General features: G+C 37.6%; 1 protein-coding gene across 1 annotated transcript in view; it reads left to right on the top strand.

Annotated features, from left to right (window-relative positions):
- The first annotated feature begins 1,596 nt into the window (after positions 1–1,596).
- The window catches only part of LOC136255904 (uncharacterized), a 145,964-nt gene continuing 132,678 nt past the window's right edge, over positions 1,597–14,882 (top strand). The window contains exons 1-3 of the mRNA XM_066048805.1: positions 1,597–1,777; positions 3,777–4,097; positions 13,612–14,877. The gene's annotated coding sequence lies outside the window, so the exon portion shown is untranslated. The remainder of the gene's footprint in view (positions 1,778–3,776; positions 4,098–13,611; positions 14,878–14,882) is intronic.

The raw sequence follows: 14,882 nt of genomic DNA, 5'->3' as shown, positions 1-14,882 counted from the left end.
ACAAAGTATGTCACTAAACCATGCAGCAATAAATGTCACATCAGCTACACATGTAAAGGTGACGCAATACAATGGCTGGACTAATTGACCATGCGCTTGTTCTTTGGAAACTTGCTACTAATAAATAAACTAGCTACTAATGAATTAACTAAAAATTACCGCAATTAGTAAATAAAATTATTCCTTGGGTACAGCACTCTGGCTTTCTTGCTTCTTCTGTGTTCCAAATGGATACCTTTGATCTGCAAAATGTCCCATACCACAAATCAGTTTAACACACTGATGAGGTTTGTATCTGATTTGTAAGCACTCCACCCGGGCATGCAGCCCTTGGGTGTCTTGTTTACAGATTACAAATCTCACAACTATAACTTGTAAACACTCTGCCTTCAGGTGTCGTGCTTATAAAGTAGGTACAAACTTTAGAGTTATTACTATCATGCTGCAAATAATTATGATTTCTGATATGTTCTAATTGAGGTTTGTATGTTTGAATAATTATGTCTTATAGGCAACAATTACTACATTGGATTTTTTCAGAATAACAATGGTGGTTCAATATCTCTCTATTTAACCAATACTGGATCACTAGAGTTGTCTTATAACATAGAAGCTCCTGGAGTAGGGTATTACACTAGTGGAACTATTTCAGGTACAGGGTCAACAATTGTAAGTCTTTCTTCAAGTCTCATCACTGGTTCATACAATGATCAGAATAAGGGGATTTACCTTAAGACCAACAGTACTAATGTAGTTGTGATTGGTCAAAATGATGTATCCCGGAGTAGTGATACATTCCTTGCCTTGCCCACAATAAAAGTGTGTTGCACTCAATATGTTTATTATGGAATTTCAGTATCCTCTGGTGTATCTTATTATGATAATGTAGTACTGATTGTTGGTACAGAGAACAACACAATGATGAATTTAACAGTAACACGATCTGTTAATGTCAAGATTAATGATACTGTTAGTTCCCTGACCAGTGGTAGTCAATACTCCTTCATAGTCAACAGGTTACAAACAGTGTATATTGGATCATCAAGTGACTTGACTGGGACCAGAATTATGACAGACAAGCCAGTGTCTGTGTTTAGTGGTCATGAGTGTGGAGTTGTACCATCATCTAGTTATTACTATTGTGATCACTTAATAGAACAGGTTCCACCTACCACATACTGGGGTAAAACATATTACATTGCACCACTGCAAGGTAGAAGTGCTTACACCATCAGAGTGTTAGCAGCACATAACTCAACTGAAGTCTTTATGGACTGTAACGGTGCAGGGAATTCCTATACTATCAATGCAGGGAATAGTTTTACAGTAACTTATCAAATCTATTGTGCAATCCACTCTAACAAGGAAATCTTAGTAGCTCAGTACAGTCCTGGATCTAGTTATGATGGGAAAACTGGTGATCCAATGATGATGCTTGTACCAGCTATAGATCATTACAGTAATGAAATCAACCTATCCACAATATCATCAGGTTACAGTGACTATATCAACATTATAGTATTGAAGGAGTATTATCAGCCTAGTATGATGTATTGGATAAGAGGAGGAGTGAAGAGGTCATTACTGTCACAATCTTGGAACACGATAACATTCAACCAGGTCACTGAGGCATATTATACACAACTATCTGTATCAAATGGTCCAGTAACAATTATACACACAACAGCCAATGCATTGATGTCAGCTGTAGTGTATGGATTTGCATACAGAGAAGCTTATGGTCACTCTGGAGGATTCAGTATTCAGAATTTTCGAGGTTAGAATTTTAAAAGTCAAAACATGGGAATTGCTGAAAACAGTAAAGAAACAAGAATCAAACAAGCCAGCATGTGAAGCACACAGAGATCTCTATTTGGACTCAATGGATATGGTAGAAACTAATGAAAAAACAGTAATTTCTACATAAATCAGGGGCAGATAAGTACTGAGAATGCTTCTGTATAAATGTTTGTTTGAGTCCAAATAGAGATCTCTGTGTGTTTAACATGCTGGCTTGTTTGACTCTTGTTTCTATACTTCTTTCAGCGATCTCTATTCCCATGTATTAATTTTTTAAATTATTTTTACACTAGTTTGTTTACTTTTTATAAATCCATTTATGGATAGCCAATGTGATAATAAGAGGTGCTGGTGGTGTTAGTCATCATGTACAGTAGCTGTTAAGCAGTCAGCTAATATTATCTAATCAAAAACAGCCAAGCTGTAAAAAAAGGGGTCTGGCCCCCAAAAGGCCACGGCAAAAAAGGTGTGAAATCCAAGTTGATGGTAGGTAAATGGAAAATATTTTAATATTGACAATTCAGGTGAATTTTTACTGCCTCCTCCAAGTTTCACTAGGACTCGACAACAAATTCACCTGAATTGTCATTATTAAATTTTTTGCCATTTACCTACCATCACAGCCATTTCTTGTCCGCCACCTTGGATTTTACATCTTTTTTAACAACCCTTTTTTACAGCTTTGCTGCTTTGATTAGATATCACTTTTTTGTGTTTGTATTCTCCATAGCAGGCCATAGGTAGGGTCCGCAATGCAAAAAATCAGTATCCTCCAATCAACTACCTAACTATTGTCATGTGTTAGGCTAAGTGTAACTTGAATAACACCAGCGTGGCAGCCAAGTTTGTCACTTTCTTCTGGTAGAAAACAATACAAATGTCTTAAAATCATGTGATTTTTCGTTGCAGCAGTTCGTAGTTGATTGGAGGATAACAGCTATAGTGTTAAAATGTAAAATCCAAGGAACTGTCAATCGCAGGTTCAAAATACTCTAATAGAACGGTCACTGCAGGATGCATGAAATGTCTAAAAACTTCATACTGAACATACCGACCATACTGAACATCCAAAGTTTTAACCACTGAGCCTGCTATCATGGCTGTTCACCTCACTTAATTTCTACATTATAAATATAAATTCAACCTAAAATCTACTCAATTGTAAAAGTTAATAAACAATCTATGTGTGTTCTATTAGAATTCCTCAATAAATGTGTGCTCGATTAGAGTAAGCATGATAAGCATAATAGGCTTGGTCCTAGACTGAATCAATGTAAGTAAAATTTCTTGTTCAAGGAAATAACATCAACTTGGCATAACTGGTATCAAACCTGAAACCTTTCAATTATCAAGCTGATACTCTAGCCACTTGGCTGTGCTTCTTCACATGCACACACACACACACACGCACGCACGCACGCGCACACACATGCACACACACAGAGAGGGGGGATCCAGGGTTTGGCAATCCACTGAGGTAGTGGGTGTATGTGAACAAAGGATCTGGAGTGCTGTTGCTGTTGTGTCCCCCAGATACTATAGATGTTTAATACTGGAATTTTGGTTTATGGTACTTTTTGTGTAGTGATTCCATGAGTAGTGAAGTATTAATTTTTGTGGTACACAGCTATAACAGCCACTGCTCTGTATAAAACTTGCATTTGCAATACCATGCCAAGGGAAAACCTTGCCTCTTAGGTAGCTAAATTGGATACATTTGGAAGATTCTGTGTTGAATGTGATGACTTGTATGAAACACTTCTCTTGTTGAAGATGAGGATGGCTGAGGTAATCTGAAATCTTGTTTTGCAATCAGAGACTAAGTTAATTTTATCAGAAAAGTATATTATAAAAAAAACATACATGCTTCTATACTACTCAGCTTAGTAATTACGTATGCAGTTATTAAAATTCGCCTCTATTTATACAAATAAATCAACAAATCTGTTACTTGTTTGCCTTTGTTTCACACACAGGGAAGAATATCACTACTCCAATTTGTATTATTATTCCATTAAATCCTTCCTTTCTTCCTGCTGATAGTGGGATAAACAATGGCACATCAAATGTGATGATCAATTGTAAATGTTTTAATATTGACTATCAACAGATCAGGTGGTATTCTCCAAATTAGGAAGAAGTTCCTTTTAATTATACAGAGACAGAAGATTTACCCTATGTCATAAATGGAACTTTGATTATTCCCATATTCAGTGACTCATATCAAGGAACCTACTATTGTGGAGTTGGAAATGACTCAGTATTTGGTGCTAATATTAGTCTTACACTCTGGACTGGTATGTATGTGTGTTTGTGTTGTGTGTGTGCGTGTGTGTGTGTGTGTGCGCGCGTGCGTGCGTGTGTGTGTGTGTGTGTGAAGCAGCCCACATAGATGTAACATTAATGGGTACCTGGGGAAGCAAATGTTCAACTGTACATGTCTCATATAGAGGTAGGTAAGAACAGTAGACCCAGAGACTGAGGACCAGGGGACCTGGGACCCGCGGATATCCAACCCTTCTTGAAATTTATACACTTCACAATATTCTATACTTGTACTAGGTATCTCTGCAAGTAGTTTTGCAAGGGTGATCCATTTTTCTCTGTTACAGTGTCTCACACAATGTTTAAACCAATATAGAAATCACTAAAAGCGCCTCTGAAAAAGTGTCTGTGGCTTCCTGAAGCTGACTGCATTTATAGTCCACTCGTCTGCTGCACAATGAGCATCCTGGTCAATGAGCATACTAGTCTATTATGTTGACTCGCTACTAAAAGTTAGAAACATTGTGCAAAAGCACCATGATGTAGCTATGAAGAATGGTTGATCGAACTGACCCAGTGGACTGAAAATTGTTTAACTAGTAATCGCTGTTTCCCCTATGTATTTGTTTGCACAATGTTTCTAATGAGTCAAAATAATAGATTAGCATGCTCATTATGCAGCAGCATTGATAGTAGAGGTGTGACTATCTATGGCTGCAGGCGAGTGGCCTACAGCTTCAGACACTTTTTTCAGAGGTGCTTATAATTTGTAATAGGTTTAAACATCGTGTGAGACACCGTGATGGGGAAAAAGTGGATAGGTCATGTAAGACAACTTGTAAATGTACCTAGTACAAGTATAGGATGTTTTGAAGAGTATAAAATTCCAAGTCCCAGAGTCTCTGGTCTCGGACCCTTGGTCCCTGGTTCCACTGTTTTATCTACCCCTCATATAGCAATTGAATGTGCAATTGGGACTTTGGGTGGGTACCCACGCCTTTACTTGTAAGACATGGCACAGCCTCTGGCAGGTTACTAGTCCTGTCCCAGGAGGGCATGCCTATGCTGTGCCCCAGTGCTAGCCACTGGGCAGCATGACCGAAAGGTGGCAACTGAAGGCTTTGCTTTTGTGTGTATGTGTGTGTGACGCGCGTGTGTGTACATGTGTATGTACTACACCCAGGTGAAAGCGAAGCACAATGGCCACTGCGCTTGTAAATCATCCATATATTTTGTGGTGACTGGAGGCACTTCTCCTACTGTTCTTCATTTGTGGAACTGTAAAATAGGCTGCACAAAGCTGAAATTAAAGTATAATGGCTGCTTCACTTTCAGGTCAGTAATTAATAGTGGGGGCATGCATTCAGATGAAACATTAACTCTGGCTAGTGCCATCCTTTCTTTTGATGTGGTATGCCTGGGTTCACCTGTCATCAATAAAGTAAACAAACAAGTACAGAAATTTTAGGGAAATAAGAGAGGTTCCTTATACCTGCAGATATACGTACGTACTAGTGGAAATTTAATCCCTAATTCAGTCATGGGCATAGACTGAAGTAGGGATTAAATGTCCAATTTACTTTTTTGTAACACTGTTGCAACTGGTGAACCTGTGCATACCGCATTAAAAAAGGATGATACCAGAGTTAATATTTTGTCTGAAAGTGTACTCCAGCTATCAATTAGTGACTCAAAAGTGAAGTGAGAATTACGCTTTGCTTTCAGCTATGTTCAGTCTGTTACAGCACTATAAATGAAGAATAGTATTAGAAGTGCCACTGCAGGCAGATATAGATTTTCAGTTCTTGACTGTTCTCTTGTGCATGCAATCCCCGGTGAAATCTACACATGTGATTGTGAATGGCGGAGTATCTCATACCATGATCTCAGGTAGGGGAGCTGGGTCTGGACTTGGATAGAATTTGCAACTGTATTTTTTACATGTGGTACACTTGCTGATAACGGACTTCACTGTTTGTCTGGTAGTGGGTATCCAGAGTTCTTGTTTCAGTGCTGTTAATGTGCAGTTTGTACTGCTTTGTAGTAATCATAAGTGAGTACTGTGAATAATAAGATGTGTCAGCGAGTGTTTCGTTGGTAGCAGGAAGGGGAACTTAGAGAGCTGGCTTAGTAGGGCATTATGTATTCTTCCACTACATTGTATGCAGTTGTTCTTGTCTAAAAAGAGGTGGAGTTGTCATACCAACAATAGTTTGGATGCACATGAGTTACATTACAGATTGGTTACCTCCTTAGAGAAGACTTGATGCTGGTAATCTTTGATCCACATTTGTTTGACTTGTTACAACTCTGCTGCCATTAGTGGTCCAGTTTGGTGGTGTCCTTTCAAGTGCTGCACAAATCTCAAAATTTAAGTGGTAGCAGCTGTTAGTTTATGTAGAGTACTGTGATCTGTGACATTCATAACCTTGTGCAATCCAATCATTATAGTACAGTTGTTGAAGGTTAAAAAATGACCATACCTGGAAAAAAATGGTATAAAGATAATTTGGTATCATTAGATGCAGAATTGTCTGGAGAACAACATATCCAAATTCCTCTAAAATCCTCTTTGGGGAAAAAAGTTATGGGTGTTTGAAGTTTTATGCTAATATAATGCAACAAGGCATTAGCATCCAAAAATTTTAATTTCATGTTTCTGATTATGACTCGAGATGTACACCACATATCTTAATTCTGTTTTTTGTACATGGTTATGCTCATGTATATGTACTTATTTGTATACAGTTACCATGACAACAACCACAATTATCATGTGATTTGTATATTAATTTATGGTTTTAGTTTTTTTCATATCTAGTTTTATGTTTAATAGCTAGTTTTGAGTTTGGTAACAATTTTGTGTAGATGAAAACTCTCAACAATTCAGTCAGTATCGCCCATTAAAAATATATATATTTTAAAAGTAAGTTATGGCCAGTTTTGTGATTTGCATAAGGTTTCATAAAAATATTTCTAGTTTCACGTACTTCAAAAATTTTTCGGATATGCTTCTGGAAGAAGATAAACATGTATTGGTCTGGCTGTTGAAGGGTGATGCCCAGCATAATGATATCACGATAAATTTGGTGTCATTAGCTGATGAGAATCACATACCCAAAATCCTTGAAATCCTATGTGAGAATTTTTTCTACAGTTGTTTGATTTTTAATTTAAAAATTACTATAATTTATAGGAGCACGAATCAGGTATTGAGTTTACAAAAAGTAGCTGTTTAAACACTCTAACCTTAACCTTATTATGTACATAAGATTTAAACAGTCGTTACTTTTAGGTAGTTCAGAGCTGTACAGCTGCATGCTTGTTTTGTTACAGTTTGTACACATATATAATTATTGTTTTCAATGTAAATAGCTACGTATCAGTAGAGCCATGCTTTCTAGTAACAATTTCTTTAGCAATAATCTTTACAATGTTCTCCCCTCAAGCTGCAAGTACACGATTGACTGACCACTGTTATGACATAATTTAACTTTTTGAAACTGCCACATGTACACCATAATTATGATAGTTGGCATTTAGATTGAACTGTGCTCATGTCTATTATTACAAATGCCTTAAATCATGGCACAGCTTAGTAAGCATTTATGAGCTCATCCCGGTGGGTAATAACCTGCAAGTGAACCTGTAATTTAAATACCTCAACATCAATACTGTCATGCTTTCCACCATGACACTATTTAGTGAGACCCCAGCAGCCAGCCTACGTATAGCTACCTTTATAGGGCTTATACAGTTTGTTTGCATGCTTCTCGTGAGGCTGATCACAAGTTAACATACACAAGGTGAAATTTTCAATTATTGTTGTTGATTTTAACAAACACCACTGGACAATATATCCATGCTATTACCATGGAATTCCTATGATCCTCATGAAATACCCATGAAAGTTGCACTTGGTGTTTTTCATGGGTAATGAAATACCCATGAGATGCATGGAGCAGAATAATGTACTCATGAACAACCCATGAACGAGTGAGTTTTCATGGATTTGTATGTATACACAACCCATGAAAAACCTGTGAAATCACACCAATGAAAAACCTGTGAAATCACACCAATGAAAAATATGTGGAAAGCCTATGAAATACATTCATGAGATATGGAAAATCACTAAGGCCTTACAGAATAGTTTGACTATTTGAATGCAAAATATCCACCAAAAATGCCACAGTAAACTAGAGCACAGTTCTAGTGGTAAAGGATGTGGAAATAACAGATATTTAGTTTCCTAGACTGGACCTTTAACCCTTAAACATGCATAGAACTTTTAGGAATTAAGCCGTAAATGCGCACGTAACTTTTAAAAAGCAAACTTATATGGTGAGGCAAGATAGCTTTTCCTAACTCCATTAGCCTAAAACGAGATATCAATAGAAAGCTTGACCTACTTGGGGAAGGCTAAATAACCACTGCAACAACAAAGGCTTACTTGTTATAAAGCGAAGAATAATGTCTCACTTTATCGCAACAGCACATTCTTTGTCTTGCCTGTCATATTGATTGTGGGTTTAATTATGTGAGCTGTATATGGCCTGATTCGCCATTGAATGGTGATTCGACTAATACTTGTCAGTGATTTGGACCAACTGGCAAGGAGTTATGGATCATTTTCTAAAGGTATGTATTGAGAATTATTTTCACGGCGAGTTTTACTTCCTATACTTTGGTTGTAGGGTAAACCCCTAGGTAACATTTTAATACTTATTACATCATGAGTAGAATGACACAAATTACAAAGCCATATGATGAACACTTCCAAAGTTACAGCACTTTGTTTACAGCCATGCGTAAAAGCTTATATATATAGTCTTCATGCATTTTCCAGGGGCATGCGTAATCTGCCTATATACAGGCTTATGTGCGTTTAAGGGTTAAGTGGATTTATAAGTACTGCTCTTTATTCACATTAGACATTGTTATTGTATAGTTTTGATCATTATATCTAAGAGTAAATCATTCCTTGTCCATTATATGTACTCTAATGGCAAAACATTTGCCTCTGTGCCCACACATTTACATGCACTACTTTGTTCATTATGCTCTAATGTGGTGCACTGCCCATTAGTATAGCATAATTTACAGCTTGACATGTAGATATATATTTGCAGTGTTAGAGCACACTTTTATACATAAATTGTGGTTTCAACTGAAAAATTGTAACAAGAGTTCACAATGTCATTTAATACCATACCTGTTTCATTGCCCATACAAAAGTCTCAATAGTAGCAGTGAAATTTATCCCATATTTCATTGGTAGCAGTGAAAAGTTGTAATTGCAATTTCATTGGCTAGAATATATGTTAACAATGTAGTGCCAATTAGTGTTGACACATGTTTAGTACATAGTGACAAATTGCGTACATAGCAATGCTAATGCACAGAATGCATAATATGCAGCGAGTATGGTATTAACTGGGAATAGTATGGGCATAGCAGTGAAATTTGGGATAAATATCACACTTGTTGCATTGAAAATGGAAATTTCAATGCAACCATAGACGGATCTAGGAGACACTGTCAGGGTGGCCAGGCAAGACGTTTTACTGCACAACAGTGTTTATTCCACTAAGAGGAATCTAGTACAAGTTATACTCATTTACATAATTTTATTCAGCATATAGTTGGATGAATGATGGACATACAGTTTGTAAGACTGTGATTGGAGAAAAAATTTAAAAATTAGACCTCCTAGGCTTGAATTTGAGAGCATTTTTGATAGCACTTAGCTACAAAGTGTATGCCTTGCAATGCATACAGAGATTGGCTAGCCTATCTGAGACAAATCTGTTTGATGGTAGTGTATACTAAATCAAAATAAGGAGTAGCTAGTTTTGTTATGATTTGTAAAAATTGTAAAATGACATTAGAATTGTGACTGCTCTATTAGAGTAACTCGATGTTTGCACAAAAGTTCAAATTTGTTTGCCTTACTTTCTTTACAGTGTACAGTTTAGCTACAGCTGTAAAGTACATTAATATAACTGTTGTCTTCTATTTGCCCATTGGCTTTCTATACTTCTGAATACAGTGTGAATGGATGATTCCTGTTTCTGGTATCAATATAGTACTGTAGGTCAAGAGAAGGGCTAGGAGGGGCACAGCACCCCTTGGCCCTCCCTCAGATCCGCCTATGAATGCAACACTCATGGTATTTATCCCAAAATTTCACTGCTACCCATGCTATTACTAGTACAAACAAAATACTAAAGGGAAATTTACAAAAATCTTTTAGTAATGTCTATTATTTTTCTAGAAACATATACATGCAAAATATTTTTGAAGCCTTATGCAAATCACAAAAATGGACATAGCTTACTTTTAAAACATTTTTTTTTAAATGGGCTGCTGACTATGACCTGTTGAGCTTAATGAGAGTTTTCATCTACCACAAAATTGTTACCAAACTCAAAACTAGCTATTATACGTAAACCTAGATATGAAAAAAACTAAAAACCACACAAATCGCGTAGGTAGATACCGTTGTGTGAAGGACATGGACTTGGCACCATGAATGTCAAAGGCAACTAGTAGCCATTCTTCTTCTGCTGCGGTGGTCAGTGGCTTATCTCAATTGATGTCTCGTTGCTACAATTTCTGCAGAATGACCTTGGCTTTTACTGTCACTGGTGATAAAACATGGAATCAAACACTTAATGCCTCATGTAATGCTTTTCACTTTGTCATTAGCATGTGATGAGTCGGAATGGGGCTCTTCAGGGTGAGGGATATTGTGTCATCGGCAGTGTCCCACTGTAATCCCAGAACATTATAGGACCAGATTCTGCAGATGTCTCATCCTTCCTTGCCTGTTCCATTAAGTTGTAGCTATTTGATGTCCAGCTTCTGAGAATAAAATTGGCATCCCTCATAATTGCTCTGACCATAAAGTAGTTAGGTGTAGCTGCTTCCTCTGAGTTACATCCAGTCACAATATTGTCTGCATACAAATTCTTCTGTATATCCTCTGCAGCATACTGGGACAAATGAAACAACAATGTGGTATTCAACATAAATAGGGAACAGATTGCCACAAATGGCACTACCTTAAAATGGTATGTTAGTACTCACAGTTGGGATCATTTGGGTTGGCTTGGCTGGCCACAGGAATCTGGTGTAGTCACGGTTTTCTTGGTTCAGGTGTACATGCAGGAAGCCTTCTCAAAATTTATGTTTATCCCATATTTGTGTATACAAAATTGCAATATGATACTGCAGAGGTCATTCAATTGTGAATCTCCAGATAGGAGGCAGTAATTAAGACTAGGTAGGCTCTTAGATTGATGACAGTTACAATCATAATTATATATACAATCCATAATGGGGTTGTGGATGAGTCTTTCCAAATGGCATGATAGGGAATGTAGTGGCAATTGTCTGTCTTGGTGAGTTGTTGAACCTTCTTGATAAATCCATGCCGTTCCTGGTCAGCCAGAATTTCGCTATAGGTAGCAAACAGGGTTGGGGTTGCTTTCAGCTTGTGTGGTAATGTTCGCAGTCTGCGAGTACATGTAAAGTAATTGGTTGGAAGAGGTGGATGATCCTCCTTCCATGGAAGGCGAGCAGTGTATGACCCATTCGGCTGATGCAGTATGTATGTATTGATGTAGTGTTCCATGAAAGCCTTGTTAGGATTGTCATCTTGCTAAGTGAACCCCAAGGTTTCAACATCAGAATTTCTCAAGATTATTCTCTGTCATGTGTTGAGTAGCAACATGGAGTACACTGGTGGCAATGTCTGGGGTTGTGGTTATTGGTCCTGATAATAAGAATGACTACATTGCTGTTTTTCCGTTTCCCCTGATTATACGTTCCTGTTTGCTCCTATGAGTAGTGTTATATCAAAACAGTCTCCTGTAGTTACTGGGAGTACTAAACGTAGCCCATCTAGGTGTGGCAACTCCTTCAAGTTGGGAGTTATACGCTGTGTATGGGTGCAGCAATAGTGGGACAATGGACACAGAAAGTGGGACCTTCTGCCCAGATGGTGTAATGAGCTGAACGGTAGTGATATCAACCTTCATGGTACGGGCACCTTGGTTTCCAAATGTAGATAGGGTGACAGTCTCAGTTGTGTGTGATGAAGGTTCAAGCTGTTAACTAGGCTCTTTGCAAGGAATGACCATTGGGAGCCTTCGTCAAAGTGGATATTTGCTTCCACACAATGACCATTGGCTGAGATGCTGCCAATGGCTGTCTTGAGAAGGCATGTGTTACTCCCAGTTAGCTGTAGTGTTGATGTGCTTGGTGGCACAGTGACTAGTGCATTCCTGCTTGTGTCAACCCTGTAGTCTGTTGTTGAGGAGGTGGAGCTGTCTGTGCTGGAACATTAAAAGTTGTAGTAGTGTTGGGCTCCATAGAAATGTTATGTGTTCCTTGTGAACTTCTGGGTAGGTCATTGTTCTCTGGGGTGGAACAGATGCTAGTGTGGTGTATTCTTTGGCATTTACAACAATGGTTCCTTAACGTACATTGGGACACTTTGTGTTGGCCCAGACAGTTAAAGCAAAGTTTCTGGTCTCTAATTGCATCTCGCCATTGTTCACGGTTTGTGACTACTGTGCACTCAATTGGAATGTGCGCACCTTTGCAAAATACACATGAGTGTTTCTTCACTGATTCTGGCTAACGTGATTTGTAGGAAATCTTTGAGGCACCTGTGTGGAATAAAGCTGTAGGGTGTGAGTGGGCTTGGTTTGTTTGTATATCTAATTCAAGTATATGGATCTCCTGTTTAATAGCTTGTTGTAATGCTTCCAAATTCCACTCACCACTTCCATGTAGTTGTGCAATATTCTTCCACATCTTGGATGGAAGCTTGCTCCTGATTATGGTTACTAACAGGTCGCCATATGTTTCTACCATTTTCCCAAGTGAAGTTAGGCTTCTGATGTGGCCTTCCACAGTACATGTATCATAAAATGCTTGAAGGCTACTGACCTTAGCCCCCCTTTAGACCCTCCTATGGCGAAGCCTGCCCATAACCACAGAATATGGGGTGGGGAACTCCACTTCTCACTGAGCAAATGGACAAAATGTTTATAAGTGATGGTATCTGCCTTTCCATACATACAGATGTGGATAATGCAAGTGGACTAATACAAGTTACATTGTAGCTAACTGTGCCACAGCAAAAAAAAACAAAAAAAACAAAAAAAAACTAAACAAACTAGTATTTTAAAATTTGTTAATTTAAAATAGGGATCTATGCAATAAAAAGTAGTGAAACAAGAGATGAATGATGGTGTTACAGCATAGCTCAGTAGGAAAGTCCCTACTTTGGCACATTAGCTGTTAGTATTTTGTTCGTTGCCAAAGTAGGGACTTCCCACCGAGCTATGCTGTAACACTATTGTTCATCTCTTGTTTCACTACTTTTTATTGCATAGATCCCTACTTCATTTTTAAATCAACAATTTTTAAAATATTAGTAGAGTTAAGATTATTACTAACATGCTGCAAATGATTATGATTTCTGATATGTTATAATTGAGGTTTGTATGTTTAAATAATTATGTCTTATAGGCAACAATTACTACATTGGATTTTTTCAGAATAACAATGGTGGTTCAATATCTCTCTATTTAACCAATACTGGATCACTAGATTTGTCTTATAACATAGAGGCTCCTGGAGTAGGGTATTACACTAGTGGAACTATTTCAGGTACAGGGTCAACAATTGTAAGTCTTTCTTCAAGTCTCATCACTGGTTCATACAATGATCAAAATAAGGGGATTTACCTTAAGACCAACAGTACTAATGTAGTTGTGATTGGTCAAAATGATGTATCCCGGAGTAGTGATACATTCCTTGCCTTGCCCACAATAAAAGTGTGTTGCACTCAATACGTTTATTATGGAATTTCAGTATCCTCTGGTGTATCTTATTATGATAATGTAGTACTGATTGTTGGTACAGAGGACAACACAATGATGAATTTAACAGTAACACAATCTGTTAATGTCAAGATTAATGATACTGTTAGTTCCCTGACCAGTGGTAGTCAATACTCCTTCATAGTGAACAGGTTACAAACAGTGTATATTGGATCATCAAGTGACTTGACTGGGACCAGAATTATGACAGACAAGCCAGTGTCTGTGTTTAGTGGTCATGAGTGTGGATATGTACTATCATTTAGTTCTAGGTATTGTGATCACTTAATAGAACAGATTCCACCTACCACATACTGGGGTAAAACATATTACATTGCACCATTACAAGCTAGAAGTGCTTACACCATCAGAGTGTTAGCAGCATATAACTCAACTGAAGTCATTATGGACTGTAAAATTGAAAAGAATTTCTATACTATTGATGCAGGGAATAGTTTTACAGTAACTCATCAATACTATTGTGCAATCCACTCTAACAAAGAAATCTTAGTAGCTCAGTACAGTCCTGGTTATGGCTATGATGGGAGAACTGGTGATCCAATGATGATGCTTGTGCCAGCTACAGATCATTACAGTAATGAAATCAACCTATCCACAATATCATCAGGTTACAGTGACTATATCAACATTATAGTATTGAAGGAGTATTATCAGCCTAGTATGATGTATTGGATAACAGGAGGAGTGAAGAGGTCATTACAGTCACAATCTTGGAACACAATAACATTCAACCAGGTCACTGAGGCATATTATACTCAACTATCTGTATCAAATGGTCCAGTAACAATTATACACACAACAGCCAATGCATTGATGTCAGCTGTAGTGTATGGATTTGTATACAGAGAAGCTTATGGTCACTCTGGAGGATTCAGTATTCAGAATTTTCAAGGTTAG

Source organism: Dysidea avara, chromosome 5 (genome assembly GCF_963678975.1).
Source record: "Dysidea avara chromosome 5, odDysAvar1.4, whole genome shotgun sequence".
Classification (NCBI taxonomy): Eukaryota; Metazoa; Porifera; class Demospongiae; order Dictyoceratida; family Dysideidae; genus Dysidea; species Dysidea avara.
The sequence above is the reverse complement of the archived record's forward strand: the minus strand, read 5'-3'. Positions and strand labels throughout refer to the sequence as shown.